The sequence below is a fragment of the Zootoca vivipara genome, chromosome 13 (assembly GCF_963506605.1).
Source record: "Zootoca vivipara chromosome 13, rZooViv1.1, whole genome shotgun sequence".
NCBI classification, from domain to species: Eukaryota; Metazoa; Chordata; class Lepidosauria; order Squamata; family Lacertidae; genus Zootoca; species Zootoca vivipara.
Genome location: NC_083288.1, coordinates 26,031,413 through 26,047,935, shown reverse-complemented (window position 1 = coordinate 26,047,935; position 16,523 = coordinate 26,031,413). Strand labels below are relative to the sequence as shown.

Genomic DNA, 16,523 nt, shown 5'->3' with positions numbered 1-16,523 from the left:
TAACTCAGGTGTTGCAAGGTGCTGACATGCATCATTGCTTGAAGTTATCGATGCAGCGGCATTATCAATTTTTCTTTCCTTTTTCTCCACCCCCCCTTTCCCCCCCTTTCTTCCTCTCTTCTTTCCCCCCACCCCTTTCTTCTTTCTCTCAGCAAGTTTTTATGTGATTACAAGCACTGCATGGTAATTAGTGCTAAACTCATTTGCACAACTACAGTTAATTGGCTACAACAATTAATTAATGTGTTGGAAATTTGGCACCAGAATAAAAAAAAAAGTTTTTTTTCATCAAACAAAAGACAGAAGTTAAAGAAGAGAGATGGGCAGACGGAACGGCAAATTGAGTGTGCTTGAATAGCGCCCCCCCCCCCCAACAGAAAAGCAAGCTTCTCGCATTGTTGTTTCCAAACTACAGAGTCCTTCAAACTTTTGTTTTGTATCCGTCACCTAAAATGTTTTAGTTGTCTATTTTCTCTTCCATCCCTTATCTGTTCTCTCCCTCCTCTTTTTTTTTTTTTTAAAAAAATATTCCTTCTTTTATTTTGCATTTCCTGTAAAAAAAAAATTGGGGGTAATTTTTATTTTTTAATTTTTTTTTACAACTTAAGAAAACTCATTTCGCTGATAAAATATAGCATGACTAATGACTGGAGCATGTAGAAATCATTGGGAGAATGTCCTTGGAAGACGAATGCATTTTCAGCAGAATAATTAACTTAATTAACAAATTCACATGCATATTCATCAGGCTATTAATGTCTTCTCAGCTCAGCTTGATGAACATTGCGGTAATAACAATCTCATTTGCATACTGCATTCTACTGCTATACAAAAAAAAAAAAATTAAGCAACATACACAAACACACAGAAAGGAACAGGCTTTCCCCCCCCCTCTACCTCCTCCCACCATATTTCCCTTTGCAACATACACTGTATGTTTAGAATGAAGTTGGTCAATTTCAGCTTTGCTCCCTATGAGGCGGGAGCAGGCATAAGTAGTCCACTGTATCTCATGTATGTGAGGCATGCGTGTGTGCGGGTGCGGGTGAACTTCCCCTATGCCTGTCTCTCTCTATCTTTCCTATCTCTCCCTAGGGAATCCTTGGCACGGGTTCCAACTTTTTCTTCACTCCTTCCCCCTGCTGCCAAGCGGCGTCAACACAAAATTGCCATTTTCCCCAGCTCTCTACGGAGCAATCTTGAAAAGCAGTAAGGTGTGACGCCAAAGGACTGCCAACTCGGCAGCAGTGCCTGCGGAGAAACCGCAGAATGGAGGCAGGGAAATAGGGGTGGCTGTTGGTGGGTGCTGGGGTTTTCTCTCTCTCCTCTGTATCCTCCACACACACACACACACACACACACACACACACACACACACACACACATTACTGTCGTGTGGAGCACTTGGGAGGAGGGGTGGCGGTGGGGGGAGTTGAGAGAGAAAGAGGGGGGGGGTTGGAAATAACGTAGCAGCTGTCGGCCTAATTCCACTAACACTCTGCTTGTGGTCATATTAGAAAAACAGATTATACTCCTTTGTGGCACTCATTTATTCCTGACATACGTTAACATTCTATATCTTAATTCTGCCCGCCTTTCCTCCGACCAGTGGACTTTGGGCAGTTTTTTTCCCCCCCTCTCTCCCTCCCCACCCTGCTGGGTGTGTCAAGCAGGCCGGGAAAGCGAAATTGAGCAGAGGGACACATCGCCTTTCCCCTCTCAGAGTCGCTCGATTAAAGTGATCGGCCGTAGGTTCAGGACAGACAAAGGGGAAAGGGCGGTTTTGCACGAAACGGCGTTAACCGGTGGAACTCGCATCCGCAAGAGCTGGTGGAGGAAGGCTCCCAGCTTTGGTGGCTCTTTCAATCAGCCATGATAGCTCAGTGGAGCCTCCATTGTGGGAGGGAGTCTACCTCTGTATACCAGTTGCTGAAGGGCAAATCAGTCAGTTGAAATAGCCCAGGCATAGGCAAACTCGGCCCTCCCGATGTTTTGGGACTACAACTCCCATGATCCCTGGGCTAACAGGACCAGTGGTCAGGGATGATGGGAATTGTAGTCCCAAAACATCGGGAGGGCCGAGTTTGCCTATGCCTGAAATAGCCGAAGCAAAATTCAAGTATTCTAAACATGCTCAGCATTATTTAATGTATTGACAGCGTGTTCCCATGCATGTTTACTCATAAGTAAGTCTCGCCAGTGTTCTTTTTCTAGAAAAAGAGGTGTTGGAAAACACCGCAAACACCTCCCTTATTGTCTTAGAATGGCAATGGCGCCCACCTGAGATGTGCCGGAACTGAGATCTGGTTGAAAAAAATCCCTGAGTCTCACCAAGTTCATTGGGGCTTACTCCAAACCATGCATAGGATTGTAGCCTAAGCAACGGGCTCTTCCCAATGACCTGTTTTATTGAGCATTCATCCTGATGTGCTTCCACAAAGGTCAGAGCCCTGTCTGGTCTTTATTGAGCATTTGTTACAGTTAGCTTACAAGGTACAGGAGAGGAGGGATGCTGTCTTCATGCCCTGCAATGTGGGCATCCTGGAACTATCTGTCAGGCCACTGGTAGAAACAGGACGCTAGACTGATCCGTCAGAATGCTTCTTACGTCCTGTGCGCTGGACGGCGCTACCCGCCGTTGACAACCCAAAATGTTGGTTTTTGTAACCCTATAAGGACGCAAGTTATTCACCGCACCTCCCTCCCAAGTTAGAGCCCCAAGGTGTGGTTTGAAGGCTTGCGATGCAGCAACCTTAAAGTTAAGCAGGTCCAGCTTGGGTCAGTGCTTGGTTGGGAAGACCACCCAGGAATCCTGCATACGCCCCCGTGCATGATGCCATTACGAAAAGAGGGTGTGTGCAATGAAGATGTGACTCAGAATGAATCCAGGTCAAAAGCTGAATTAGTGAAGACTTCTCTATGCAAAAAAACCTCTAAGGGGCTGGATAGCCATTTGGGCAAAGGGACAAGTGGAGAACATTTAGGTACCAGCCCTCTTGTTTCCATAGGCCCCAGCCCCTCAGCGTTTCCACCTACTGTGTTCAAAAATCCAGCCTCTGAGCATTTGTGCAATGCCTTTAACTGGAGGCAAAGTGTGTGTGTGTGTGTGTGTGTGTGTGTGTGTGTGTGTGTGTTCCCCCCAAAGGAAGGAAGCTTCCCTTCTGAGGGCAAGCCCGTTTTCTTTAAAGGATCGCTATAAAGACAAAAGTGTCTTTGTCTTCTGCAGTGGTTCCCCTACGAAAGGTAAGGCATTTTGTTTTCAAAGGAGCGTGTACCAAGTCGATGGCATCACAACGATTGGTCCAAGCACAACGAGACCTCACCCTCGCCCCCGCCTTAATTCCTTCTGTTCTGGCAACTGGCCCAGAGGATGAGATTCTGACCAAGCCAGTAAAACCGGGGCTGCTTGGCAACCCTGCCGAGTGCATACCCCTACTTAATGCAGATGAACTGTGCCGTTTGCTGTCCTGGGGTAGCCAACCCTGCCCTTGGCTTCCATCTCTTGCTTCTTCTTTTTTTAATTTTTTTTAAAACATGGCGCATAATTGGAGGCTGAGACACAGATGCACCAAATGGCAAGGCACACTTGCCTTGCCCGTTCTTGTCCGTTTGGCATCTCGGTTGACGAGTCAGTTCTAAACGGATCGCCTCGGCCTTGATCTCCCGCCTTCCAGGTTCCCCCGCTGCAGTCTCTTCCTGCCTGCTCTATCCATCCCCTGGGGTGTGCCTTCATCTTTCCTCTCCTCCTCGCTTCCTAAAGCATCTGATGATGGTTCCTCTTGGCTCTGAACCAAGAGTCACTCCAAATTGAACCAGATGTTCCCTCAGCCTCCTTTACAGCAACTCCTGCTTCCCCATCAGTGCACACTGCCTCTCTCCTGCCCCCACCTCCACCCGCCAACCCCCCACCCCTCCTGCATTTTCTCATTCTGGTTGCAAAAGAGGGGGAAGGGAGGAATTCGCAAACACACACAGAGAGGAGTCTGAGGGCGCGTTGGAGTTGTTTTGCATGGGTTTCGGTTTGAGCTGTGTGCGTGCAGTGTTTGTGGTAGAAACAAGGTTACAGACCGCTGACGCCTCTCTATAATTTCTTTGTGCTTCTTGGGGCCAAACGGGACAACGATGGTCAGAAGACCCATGTCTGATAATAAGATCACTGTGCCATCATCGGTGCCACTGTTCAGAGCACAAGGGAGAAGTTCCCTGCCCTTAGGAGCGTACAATCTAAAATCCGGCACAGAGGAAAGGGGGGGGGCATGAGAACTTAAGAAGAACCTGCTGGATTGGACCAATGGCCCATCTAGTCCAACATCCTCTTCTCACAATGGCTGACCAGATGCGGTTGGGAAATCTGCAAGTCTCCTTGCCTCTGTTTTCCAGCACCTGGCATTCAGAAGCATTACTGCTTCCGGTAAAGTGGAAGCATAGCATAGCAATCATGGCTTAAAGGTAAAGGGACCGCTGACCGCTAGGTCCAATCATGACTGACTTTGGGGTTGTGGCACTCATCTCGCGTTATTGGCCGAGGGAGCCAGCGTACAGCTTCCGGGTCATGTGGCCAGCATGACTAAGCCGCTTCTGGCGAACCAGAGCAGTGCATGGAAACGCCGTTTACCTTCCTGCCGGAGCGGTACCTATTTATCTACTTGCACTTTGACGTGCTTTCGAACTGCTAGGTGGGCAGGAAGCAATCATGGCTACTAGCTGTCTATTGCCCTCTCATCTCTCTGAATTGTCTAAGGGCTCGTCCACGCTTTTACTTGACCCAAATTTTGATTGTATTGTTTAGCGATTAATTCCTCCAGAACCAAGAGCTTTTCTTGTTGTTCCTTGGCTGCACCTTGCAAAAATCCGGTCTTACCCACTGAATCCAATCTCATCGGACGCATGGAAAATATGAGGAGAGGTTTTCTTTAACTGAGCATCATTTCCGCAGGTAAGCTTGGATTTTCACAAGGCGCAGCCACTTTTCATGCAGAAGGTCCCAGGTTCAGGTCAAGAGGAGATCCCCGTCTGAAACCCCGAATAGACGGCAATGGAAAACTAAGATGGCATTAGTCTAGTTGAGAGATGCCCTGAGTTTCTAGGGCAGGCATCCCCAAAGTGCGGCTCTCCAGATGTTTTGGCCTACAACTCCCATGATCCCTAGCTAACAGGACCAGTGGTTGGGGAAGATGGGAATTGTAGTCCAAAACAACTGGAGGACCAAAGTTTGGGGATGCCTGTTCTAGGGTCTAAAGCCAGATCTGCTTCAGGACTGTATAATAACATTTTGCTGTTTTAAAAAATGGATCCACATTTACGTGCCCAGATCTGCAGGCTGCCATCACATATCCCTTGACCTTCACTTATCCACTCAAATGATAAGTAAATAAAATAGATTCCGAAAATCTTAAATGTGACTGTCATGCACAGATTTTTTTGTCCCGAGGTTTCTGTCTTTCATTGATTTTCACCGTCCCGCCAGCTTTCTAAAAATGCCCAACATATCTAAGTTCTCCTTTCTAAAATACCAGGTCCCCTAATTTACTCAGCTTTGATGTCTCTCGCTGTCTCTCGAAGATGCCCATATATTTTGTCCCTCTTAAAACGTCTTTCATGTGAGCGTGCCAGCGCTTATCGGCTTCTTTCCTATCCTCATTTAGATCATTAGCCCTAAGGGTTTCTTCAGACGCTGTGTTTTTAATGAGTTAACATAAACCATTTTACATGTACACATAAAAACATAACTTGTGGAAGATGCATGTTTTCCAACACATGTATGACACAGCGTATGAAGGGCAGGCCCAAGATCATTATTTTACTGTCTAGGGCAAAACAAGAGATATAGAGGTGCCCCCTTCCAACCCCATTCCCCACATCTATAGTATCCAAGGCTGGTCAATTTGTTGTGGCACCCAAATTAGAAAATCCCACAAGCAGCTCCTCTTGGGAGTAAAAATACAACAATAGAATAAAATACCAAATAATTGCCCCTTCTTGCCCCCCTCCCCAATCAGCTGCCTCAGAGAGCTGCCTCATTCTACCTAATACAGGGGGGGGGGATTTTTTCAGCCCAGGGCCCTGTTTCCTTCTGGGCAACTTTCCAAGGGACACCTGCCAATGGTGGGTGGGGCCAGAGGCAAAAATGGGCAGGGCAGCAGGTGTGAATTTTACCTTTGTGAAATGGCGCCATCATCACATGTCTTTAGGTGCCAGGCAAAAACATTTCTCTTTACCCAGGCCTTTGGCCGTTAAATAATCTCTGACCTGCTAAAGCTTGGGAGGGGGAGGTCTGTTATTATGATTATTTTATTATTATGCTGCCTGTTGTTATGCTTTTTATTATGTTTATTATGTTTTTATTACTGATGCTCCGTAAACTGTGCTCTTAATGTTGTACACTGCCCTGGGATCTTTTGATAAAGGGTGGCATATAAATTGAAATAATAATAATAATAATAATAATAATAATAATAATAATAATAATTCATTGTTTATACCCCACCCATCTGGCTGGCTTTCCCCAGCCACTCTGGGCGGCTTCCAACAAAAGATTAAAAATACACCCGTTATTACAAACTTTCCTATACAGGTGTCTTCTAAAGGTTGTATAGTTACTTGTATACTTCCTTGACATCCAATGGGTTGGCACCACTACCAAGAAGGCCCTCTGCCTGGTTCCCTGTAACTTCGCTTCTCACAGTGAGGGAACCACCAGAAGGCCCTCAGAGCTGGACCTCAGTGTCCGGGCTGAACGATGGGGGTGGAGATGCTCCTTCAGGTATACTGTGATAATAATTACAACTAACTGGTTTCTGCGCGCGCACACACACACACACACACACACACACACTAAAGTATAGTTGGCAAATGAAATAATTAATAATCTTCTGCCTAAAAACTTTACGTGGACCTCTCTGCAGCACCTCCTGCTGTCAGCAATTCCCAGGCCTGTCACATCCATTGCCCCCACCCCCACCCCGCACGCTAACAGTGTTGAGCACTGGGTGCTTCACAAATGCCCGAAACCCATTCACTAGGCAGGCAAGCTGCCACGCGGCCAACACACCTAGCACACAGCCAAGCAGGAAGGGCTGTTTCCTCCCAGATTCATTACATGCAGGTGTGATGCCATTGCCATCTTCCAAATGTGCCTTATGGGCCCGCTGCACTTCGGCAACTGGGGAAAAGCGAAATTGGGGCACGCTTTACATAATTACATGGAAAGGCCCGGAAAGACCTCCGTGCCCAGCTTCGAGGCTGAAACTCGGTTCTGGGCAACTTTTCCAAACGCATTTCCCACCGGGGTCGCCAGCACTCTGCCTCCGCTGATTGTCCTGTGCCGAGACCTGTTGCTTAGCAACAACTAGTACATTCGTCCTTAATAAATTGCTGGCACGGCAATGGCCAAGACTGCAGGGAGGGGGCGAGAAGAGGATTTGATTTGGGTGCCATTTTTTTTATTACAAAAAAACAAAAAACAGAACACCATGTGGTTTGCAAAAATAATAATAATGGGAGAGGGGAGGTGCGGAGAAAAGGAAGGAAAATGCAATCTGTTGGTGCAGACTGGCTAGGAGGCTGAGTCAGCCCACAGACTAGACAAGATCACCTTTCCATCAGCTACTTGAGAGCAACTGGGAACAGGATTTGTGCAGGCTCGTTCCAAATCTCTGCTTGTTTTTTTTTCTTATGTGTGTGTGAAAGAGAGAGAGAGAGAGACAGACGGACAAATGGACCGAGGTGTGATGGGTTTATTCCAACATTACCATCCAACGGGTGGGGAACCAGTAGCCCTCTAGGCATTCTTGGGCTACAACTCCACACACACACACACACACACACACACACACACACACACCCATTGGCCATGCTGGTTGGGGCTGTTGGGAGTTAAACAACAACATCCTAAGGGCCACCAGACCTGCCTTGGCTGTACAGGTAAGAGTCTGCAGCCTGCTTCCCCTGTGGATCAGGCAGGTGGTATGCCAGGAAGGTGCTGCTTGCCGCGCGATGAGGCCAGCTTGTGCAGATACCAACATTGGACACAGCAGCCATGCCCAGAAGTGGTTTTCATCGGCAAATGCAGTTACCACTGTTGCAAAAGTTCCATCCAGAGAGTATGATAGACCTCCTGTGTCAGCCATGAAGAACTGGTGGTTCTTCTGTTGGATTCCAGTTCACCACAGCCCAACGGTCAGGGAAGATGAGAATCACAACTCAACTTCAGGAGTGCTATGGGTTCCTTTGCCATGATTACCGTTAAGCAGGCATCCCCAAACTGCGGCCCTCCAGATGTTTTGGCCTACAACTCCCATGATCCCTAGCTAACAGGTCCAGTGGTCGGGGAAGATGGGAATTGTAGTCCAAAACATCTGGAGGGCCGGAGTTTGGGGATGCCTGCCGTTAAGCCTGAGGAATGAGAGTCAAAGTACACCTTCTTTCCTTTTGTTGCTTTTCTAAATTTCACCTGGTTGAACTGGGTACCTGAGCAGTGTAAAAAACTGAACATCCGGCAATGGGATACCATGGCAGCAATGCAAGCTTCTCTAAGGAAGGCTCCAGTAGGTTAGAACAAGGTCCAGGTGCCTTATTCTTTCTGCTGCTAGCTCACGGGGTTCCACCAAGGTTTGTTAACTAGCAAGACTATCAGGCCAACTTTGGGTCCTGTTTATTTAAAACTAACCCAGCCAGATGTGTGGGGTACAATTATTATCATAACCCTGGTTTGTTTCTTAGTTTTTGTGAAAAGTACCTTGAGTTCACATACATGCTGCTGAACTGTGGTTTTCCCCCTAAAGCAGAATCCTTCCGTTCTGTTCCTCTTGCACACAAAGGAGCTCAAGGGCTCAATGAAGTTTGTTCCCAGTCACCTAAACCAGGAGTGGAGGTTGCCAGGTATTGCACCTTTGACCATCAACCATGTTGGTTGGGGCTGATGGGAGCACAACAACATTTGAAAGGCAACAGGTTCCCCACCCTTAGGGGTAGCCGACGTGGTGCTCTCCAGATGTTTTGGATTACAACTCCCATCAGCACCAGTCATCATGGCCAATGGTCAGGGAAGATGGGATTTGTAGTCCAAAAGTCTGGAAGACTTGATGTTTCCTAGCGCTGGTTTAGGTCAGTGTTTCCCAAACTTCGTTCTCCAGCTGTTTTTGGACTACAACTCCCATCATCCCTAGCTAACAAGGCCTGTGGTCAGGGAGGATGGGAATTGTAGTCCAAAGACAGCTGGAGACCCAAGTTTGGGAAACACTGGTTTAGCTGATGATATGGGACTGATGTGATAGAAGACTTCCCTCATTGCTTTTGGTCCTATTTATTCTGAACAAATATTAGAAAAGAGTTGCTTTATCCTTATCCCGAAATAAACAGTAAATTGCAAGAACTCGGAGGAAGATGAATTGCAAGTAAGTCTTCAAAAGGTTTTATTTATGTAATGATAGGATGAATTCAAATAGGAATCAGTTCCAGTATGATAGTGAGGCAAATAAAAATTAATTCCAGTGAAAAAATCCCAGGACAAGGCCCTGTTTCGCTAATTCTTCATCAGCAATGTTTTAATGATCAGAGTGTAAATTAGCAGAACGTTTCATTCATCCATAGGTTACAAAATGGACTTCTAAAGCATGGTGGTCAGGAAATCTCACTTCAGACTGGGTGGGCTCAAGACATGTTGTTGTTGTTGTTTATTATTTATTGAATTTACAGTATATACTGCCCTATACCCAAATGTCTCAGGGTGGTTCACAGAATTTGTTGCTTGAGGGACCCAGGTGGCGCTGTGGTTAAACCACTGAGCCTAGGGCTTGCTGATCAGAAGGTCGGCAGTTCGAATCCCTGTGACGGGGTGAGCTCCCGTTGCTTGGTCCCAGCTCCTGCCAACCTAGCAGTTCGAAAGCACGTCAAAATGCAAGTAGATAAATAGGAACCGCTACAGCGGGAAGGTAAACGGCGTTTCCATGTGCTGCTCTGGTTCGCCAGAAGCGGCTTTGTCATGCTGGCCACATGACCTGGAAGCTATACGCCGGCTCCCTTGGCCAATAATGCGAGATGAGCGCGCAACCCCAGAGTCGGTCACGACTGGACCTAATGGTCAGGGGTCCCTTTACCTTTATACCCAAATGTCTCAGGGTGGTTCACAGAATTTGTTGCTTGAGGTGAAGGACAAGATGGCATATGCACACCCACAATAAATAAAGAAGCTGTCTGGATGGGCAACTGAATTTTTCAAATCCTTAAATGCATCTGAAGGCAGCAGATTAACTTAGTATGTGCAGGAACAGGCCATCAGTTTCCTGCCCACCAGTTTCTGCTGCCAGAGGCAACTGCCTCTTTTCTGCCAAATGGTAGGGCCGGGCCTGACTTCAGATATCACATTGCAACGTTTTTTGCATCTGTTCTCTTCCCCTATTCTGTGAAACAGATACAGGGGGTCAAAGTGATGCTCAAACTCAAAAGGAGAGTGGTGCTTTGAATGTGTATAGCAACTTTCATTTGGATCTCTGTCTTCAATGGAGCTGTGGCATTGCAGTGCAACAACATATTTTGTGCATGGCCCTCTTTTCTTTGAAAGCTGGCATTTGGGAGGTAGGTAAGCTGGTGCTTGAAATTGAAACTATGTGCTGTTGGTTGCAGTGGCTCAAGGATACGTGAGAGGCACTCTGCCCATGTTCAGAAGCTCTCTGGATCACTGCAGCTGTCAAGCATGTGGTGTTTGGCACTGAAAACAAATTTGGCTGTGGAGGCAGGCTAGTTTAAATCAAGCCCTGGAGAATCATCCCCCCACACCCCTCAAACATCATTTCCTCTCCAAACATGCCAACTCTGTCTTCACTCCTTCTCACATAACAGAGAAGCAGCGACCCTAAGGAGGCCAAAGTGTGGTAAATTCTTGCCACGTTCCTTGCCTGCTGGAGGAAAAAGGAGCTGTCGGATGAGCTGGGGTTTGGGGTGGGGGAGAGAGAGAACAGGGAGAAAGATGCAATATTATTGTTAGCGTTTGACTGGGTCCCTTCTGCGCCTTGCCATTCATTTAAAATTCCGATTTAAAAACCAAAAGAGGCTCTTTAAAAATTTCCACATTAGCATGCCGTTTGTATGTTAGGCCAAGATGCTCGGGGATGCTTTTTGGCAGAAGTCGCCCTCTGACAGCTTTTGCCAGCAATAAAACAACACATGAATAAAAGAAAGTCGGGAGCTCTTTTCAACAATTTCTTCCCAATATGCAGTGTGGAAGGCGGCACAAGGTTTGAAGGGCACCGAAGCCTGGAACTCTGTCCATCGTCTGCATTTGGAAGGACAGGGGATTCTCTTGCGCTGCTATGGAATGCATGATTTTTTTTTTTACAAAAAATAAATATTTTTTGCAAGGGTATCAAAGGCAGAATTCCTCCCTTCTCTCTCTCCCTCTCCCTCCCCCCCCCTGATTTCCTCCCTTTCCTCTTTCCCCTTGGGGGAATCTCTTACTTCTTCATAAGGACAGATGTCTCTTTTGATGAGGACACGAGGATTTGGCTGCCTTCCTGGGCCAGCCCAACTTCATTAATGGGCTTTCGTGCAGCTCGGGAACAGGTGGGGTCGGAGAGCGAGCGTTCTCCGAAGGATGTCGCGCCACATAAAATACGACGGTGCTGGCGGGTGGGTGGGAAGAGAGGCTGGCAGACGGCAGGGCAGAAATGAGAGCTGGCGGGGGCTGTTTCTCGCACACACCCATACGGCCATTTGAAGCAACCTCCTTGCACAACCAGCACACACGTTTACGCATCTTGCTTTGCAGCCGAGATATGGGGGGGGGGTGCCTGAGCACGCCCAATTCCAATTCCAGCAGAGAGAGAGAGAGAGTGTGTGTATATATATATATATATATATAGTGTGTGTACGTACACACACACACACACATATATAATTGGGACACAGGTGGCGCTGTGGGTTAAACCACAGAGCCTAGGGCTTGCTGATCAGAAGGTCGGCGGTTCGAATCCCCACGACGGGGTGAGCTCCCGTTTCTTGGTCCCAGCTCCTGCCCACCTAGCAGTTCGAAAGCACGTCAAAGTGCAAGTAGATAAATAGGTACCGCTACAGCAGGAAGGTAAACGGCATTTCCGTGGGCTGCTCTGGTTCACCAGAAGCGGCTTTGTCATGCTGGCCACATGACCTGGAAGCTGTACGCCGGCTCCCTCGAGATGAGCGTTGCAACCCCAGAGTTGGTCACGACTGGACCTAACGGTCAGGGGTCCCTACATATATATATATATATATATATATATATATATATATATATATATATATATATATATATATATATAGTGCCAGGACTGTATGCATGCCCTGCAAACCCCTCTCCTTTCAAAATTCCACAGCACCAACAGAAAGGCTGAATTCTGCAACCTGTATAAAGTCCAGGCATTTGTGTAACTTTGCATTCTTCTCCTCCTCCCCTCCTCCTGCCATGGAAGGGAAGGCGCAGGGAAGCAACCCCCTGCCGGTGGTAGCAGCAGGAGGAGGTTAAGGAAATAAATATGAATAAAATCATAGAATAGATCATAGACGTTGGAAGGGAAGCCCAAGGGTCATCTAGTCCAACCCCCTGCAATGCAGGAATCTTTTACCCAACATGGGGCTCGAACCCACAACCCTTAGATTAAGAGTCTCATGCTCTACAGACTGAGCTATCCCAGGACCATCGGAAGTTTAAAAACAGTAGAACATAATAATTTATTTTTATTTTATTTCCCACTCTTCCCCATAAGTTCCTGGGATAGGTTACAACACTTAAAAAATTATGCAGTTTAAAACAACTAACAACCACAGAAATAAGGTGGGTCCTAAAAACATACATATCGGGTATTGCATACCCTTCAACATTTCTCTGATGAAAATAGGCACGTCCCCTTCCATAATGATAATTTTACTATTTATACTCCACACATCTTACTGGCTTGCCCCAGCCACTCTGGGCGGCTTCCAACATATAAAAAAATGTATTTAAACATTTAAAAACTTCCCTATACAGGATTGCCTTCAGACGGTTCGGGGGTCAGATAAAATTCCATACCCTCCAACATTTCTTCAATGAAAATAGAGACATCCTAAGGAAAAGTGGGACATTCCTGGATCAAATCAGAAACTGGGACAGCTTCGCTAAATCAGGGACATCTGTGGAAAATAGGGACTCTTGGAGGGTCTGGTATTAAAGGCCAAAATAATGAGTTGTGTATTCAGCATTCACCCAGAACTGTATAGTGAAGCTGCCACCCCCTCTAAGCTTTGGAGGGTGGTGAAAGAACCAAGAGGCCCCACCTTCAATTATCCTAGCACCCAATATGGTCTTTCGGGAACCACAGAACCATCTAGTCCAAACTCCTGCTGTCTCCTATGGGGATTTGAACCTGCAACCTTGGCATTTTAGCACCGTGCTCTAACCAACTGAGCTATCCAGGTGGTCTTTCAGGCTTGGGGGTGCCTAAGACATTGCAGGCTTCAAACACTAGCATGCGTACCTTGAAATGGGGCTGGAAATGAACTGCCAACCAATGCAGCCGTTTTAAAACATGGGTTGCGTGAGTTCTAAAGAGAACGCCAGCCAGTAGTAAGCTGGGCACTCCTTTTCAGACCCGTTGCGGTTTCTGAGTCGTCTTCATGGCCAGCCCCACTCAAAGCTCATTGCAATAATTCAGTCTGTAAGCCACTAGAGCATAGGGTACGGTGGCCAAATCATCTCGGTCCAAAAGGGGTTGTAGCTGGCGAACGAGCCGGAGCTGGGGAAAGGCACTCCTAGCCGTCTAGGCCACCTGAGCCTCCAGTGAAAAGTCTTGAATCCCAAGCTGCAGACCTGCTCCTTCCAAAGGAGAGGAACCCCACCCAAAACATGCTGTCTCGCCAATTCCCTGAGTTGAGGACTCTGGACACACAATACTTTTGTCTGCTCAGGGTTCCGCTGCAGTTCATTGGCCCACATCCAGCCTATCACCGCCTCTAAGCACCTCTTTGCATTGCAGTTAAAGAATTTAAAGTGGATTGGTGACGTGTTCTTTCAAAATCGTAGGAAGGGCTTCGTATGCCAGCATCACCATTTCCTTTGTTTGGTGAGGGTGTTTTATTTTCAGGATAAACAGGACTCTGTTTTTGCATCTACACGCAGGCACCACTTTTAATTGTTCTCCGAGACGTGGAGGGGAGGAAAAATGGAAAACAGGGACATTATGGGATCAAATCAGAAACCGGGACAGCTTCTGTAATTCCGGGACTGTTCCTGGAAAATAGGGGCACCTGGAGCATATTTTAGGCCCAAAATGCTCCTGCACACTCTCCCTCCCTTATACAGTGGTACCTCGGTTTAAGTACACAATTGGTTCCGGAAGTCTGTACTTAACCTGAAGCATACTTAACCTGAAGCGAACTTTCCCATTGAAAGTAATGGAAAGTGGATTAATCTGTTCCAGACGGGTCCGCAGAGTACTCAAACTGAAAGTACTCAAACCGAAGCATGCTTAAACCGAGGTATGACTGTAGTCACTTTTAACCGTTTGTCCTTGTTTATCTTTTTAAGTATGTATGATATAATCGCCTTTTAATTACTAGTTTTCCCCCCTTACCTGTTTTAAGTCTTATGTGTTCAGTTTAACCATATATTTTATCTTATGCTGGTCTGCGGCCGAAATAAAGTTTGATACCGATACAGAGGGCATGCAACTGCTTCTACTAATTCAGATAGAAGAAGAGAGAGAGAGAGAGAGAGAGAGAGAGAGAGAGAGAGAGAGAGAGAGAGAGAGAGAGAGAGAGAGAGAGAGAGAGATGGCTGGGTGCCATCTGCCTATTGAAGACACTTAACTCCCAGTCTCTTGATGTCCTCTACCAGCAGCTTCAGATAGATATTAAATAACATGGAGGGCTAGTCAGAACCCGACAGGGCGCTACAGGGCAACTAATGACTCTCTGCTAGTTTGCCTTTTGGTGGGCACCATTCTTCAATGGTGGTTGCTGCTCCATGGGATCTCGTAGAGTAGAAGGAGCAGAGACCAGCCGTAGATGGAGATGGAGCCAATGGAAGGCAGCGCCACACCTGATTGGTTGTAAGACAGGAGGCAGGCAGGTGGGGGCTGGCTGAGGTCGGTGCCCCTTTTGCCCTAATGGACCAGCTTTTGCTGCCATTCCTCTCCACTGTGATTGTCAGTCTTGATAACAGCCTTATCAGTACAACACTCCCTTGAGCGGCCCAAAGTGGCCCACTCCGCTCCTGGTTTCCAAAGCCGTGTATCAATATCTTTAAAGACTCCCATGTACAACCGTGCCAGCTGAATTTCAGTGTCGCCAAGGTACAGTTGCCATGGCACAAATGAAGTTATTCATATTCCATCAGCCGCCTCCTTCTCAGGCGTGCTTTGGGCCCAGCATCTCTGAACCGTCTGGAAACGCTGGCACCGGTTCCAGTCCTCGGTGCTCCCACGGTGAGCCGGCACGCATGGCAGGCCGCAGTTCCATTAGCATGATTGATTCCTTCAGTAGCTCACACACAGTGGGGCCTCAGCAGCTACCAATGGGGGGGGTAGGGGGTAGGAAGGAAAGCGTGGAACAGCAGCTTCCGCAAAATCTTCCTTGGCACCTCTTTGTGGACATGGCTCCCCCGCAAGAGAGGAACATGGTTTGGTTTGGTTTGGTTTGGCTAAAGAGGAGGCCAACATGGAAGCTAAAGACTCATGAGAATGGTCAATGACTGGTTCTCATGGTTTGTCCTCTCTTTTGTCTCAGGGTGAGTTTGGGACAAGTCAACTAAGGCCGAGAGGGACATCCCTTCTTGGAAGGATTCTCCTACCTTCAATGTACTGTGTGTGTGACCTCGAAATACCCCAAACTCCCCTGAAGGCTGTCCGTGGAGAAGCCAAACTGGCTGCTTTCCCATCATTATGGATACTTTTCTTGAGGGACCTCTTGAGAAGTGTTTAGGGAACCTCCCAGCATCTTCCAGAACAGAGTTTGCGAGCAGTACAGTAAATGAATGCCCCTTAACTTCCTGGTGAAATCCTGTAACTTTTTATACCACAAATGTTCCAGGCAGTGTGTTGCACTACAGCCTCCAGGCAGCAATAATTGCAGAACAACTAATAAAGCAAAATACGGTGGTACTTTGGTTTATGAACTTAATCTGTTCCGAAAGTCGATTCTTAAACCAAAGCGTTCTTAAACCAAGGCGTACTTTCCCATAGCAGCGAGGGACTCAACATTTACAAATGGAACACACTCAACATGTTCTGCTTCCAAGGCAAAGTTCACAAACCAAAACACCTACTTCCAGGTTTGCAGCGTTCTTAATCCAAGTTGTTCATAAACTAAGCTGTTCTTAAACCAAGGTACCACTGTAATGCGGGGTTGACGGACCTTTATAAATCCACCACTAATGCATTTTACTGCATTAATGACATGCTGCAGAATAAACCTTGCAAACAACACCAGTCCAGAGAGGTCCACACATACCTGCTGAAGATGTTGGATTCCAGGTAGGTGTCTGTGATTGGCAGGCTGTGTGATGCCTCTAGATT

At 47.1% G+C, this 16,523-nt stretch overlaps 1 protein-coding gene across 3 annotated transcripts in view; it reads left to right on the top strand.

The window, feature by feature from the left end:
• CDK12 (cyclin dependent kinase 12) overlaps nt 1-15,791 on the top strand; it is a 91,448-nt gene extending 75,657 nt beyond the window's left edge. For 2 of the 3 annotated variants that reach the window (XM_060281506.1, XM_060281507.1), the window contains one exon: nt 13,001-14,690. The gene's annotated coding sequence lies outside the window, so the exon portion shown is untranslated. Of the gene's footprint in view, nt 1-13,000; nt 14,691-15,735 lie in introns of those variants that run through there. The other variant, XM_035134482.2, reaches the window with a different exon arrangement.
• The last annotated feature ends 732 nt before the right edge of the window (nt 15,792-16,523 follow it).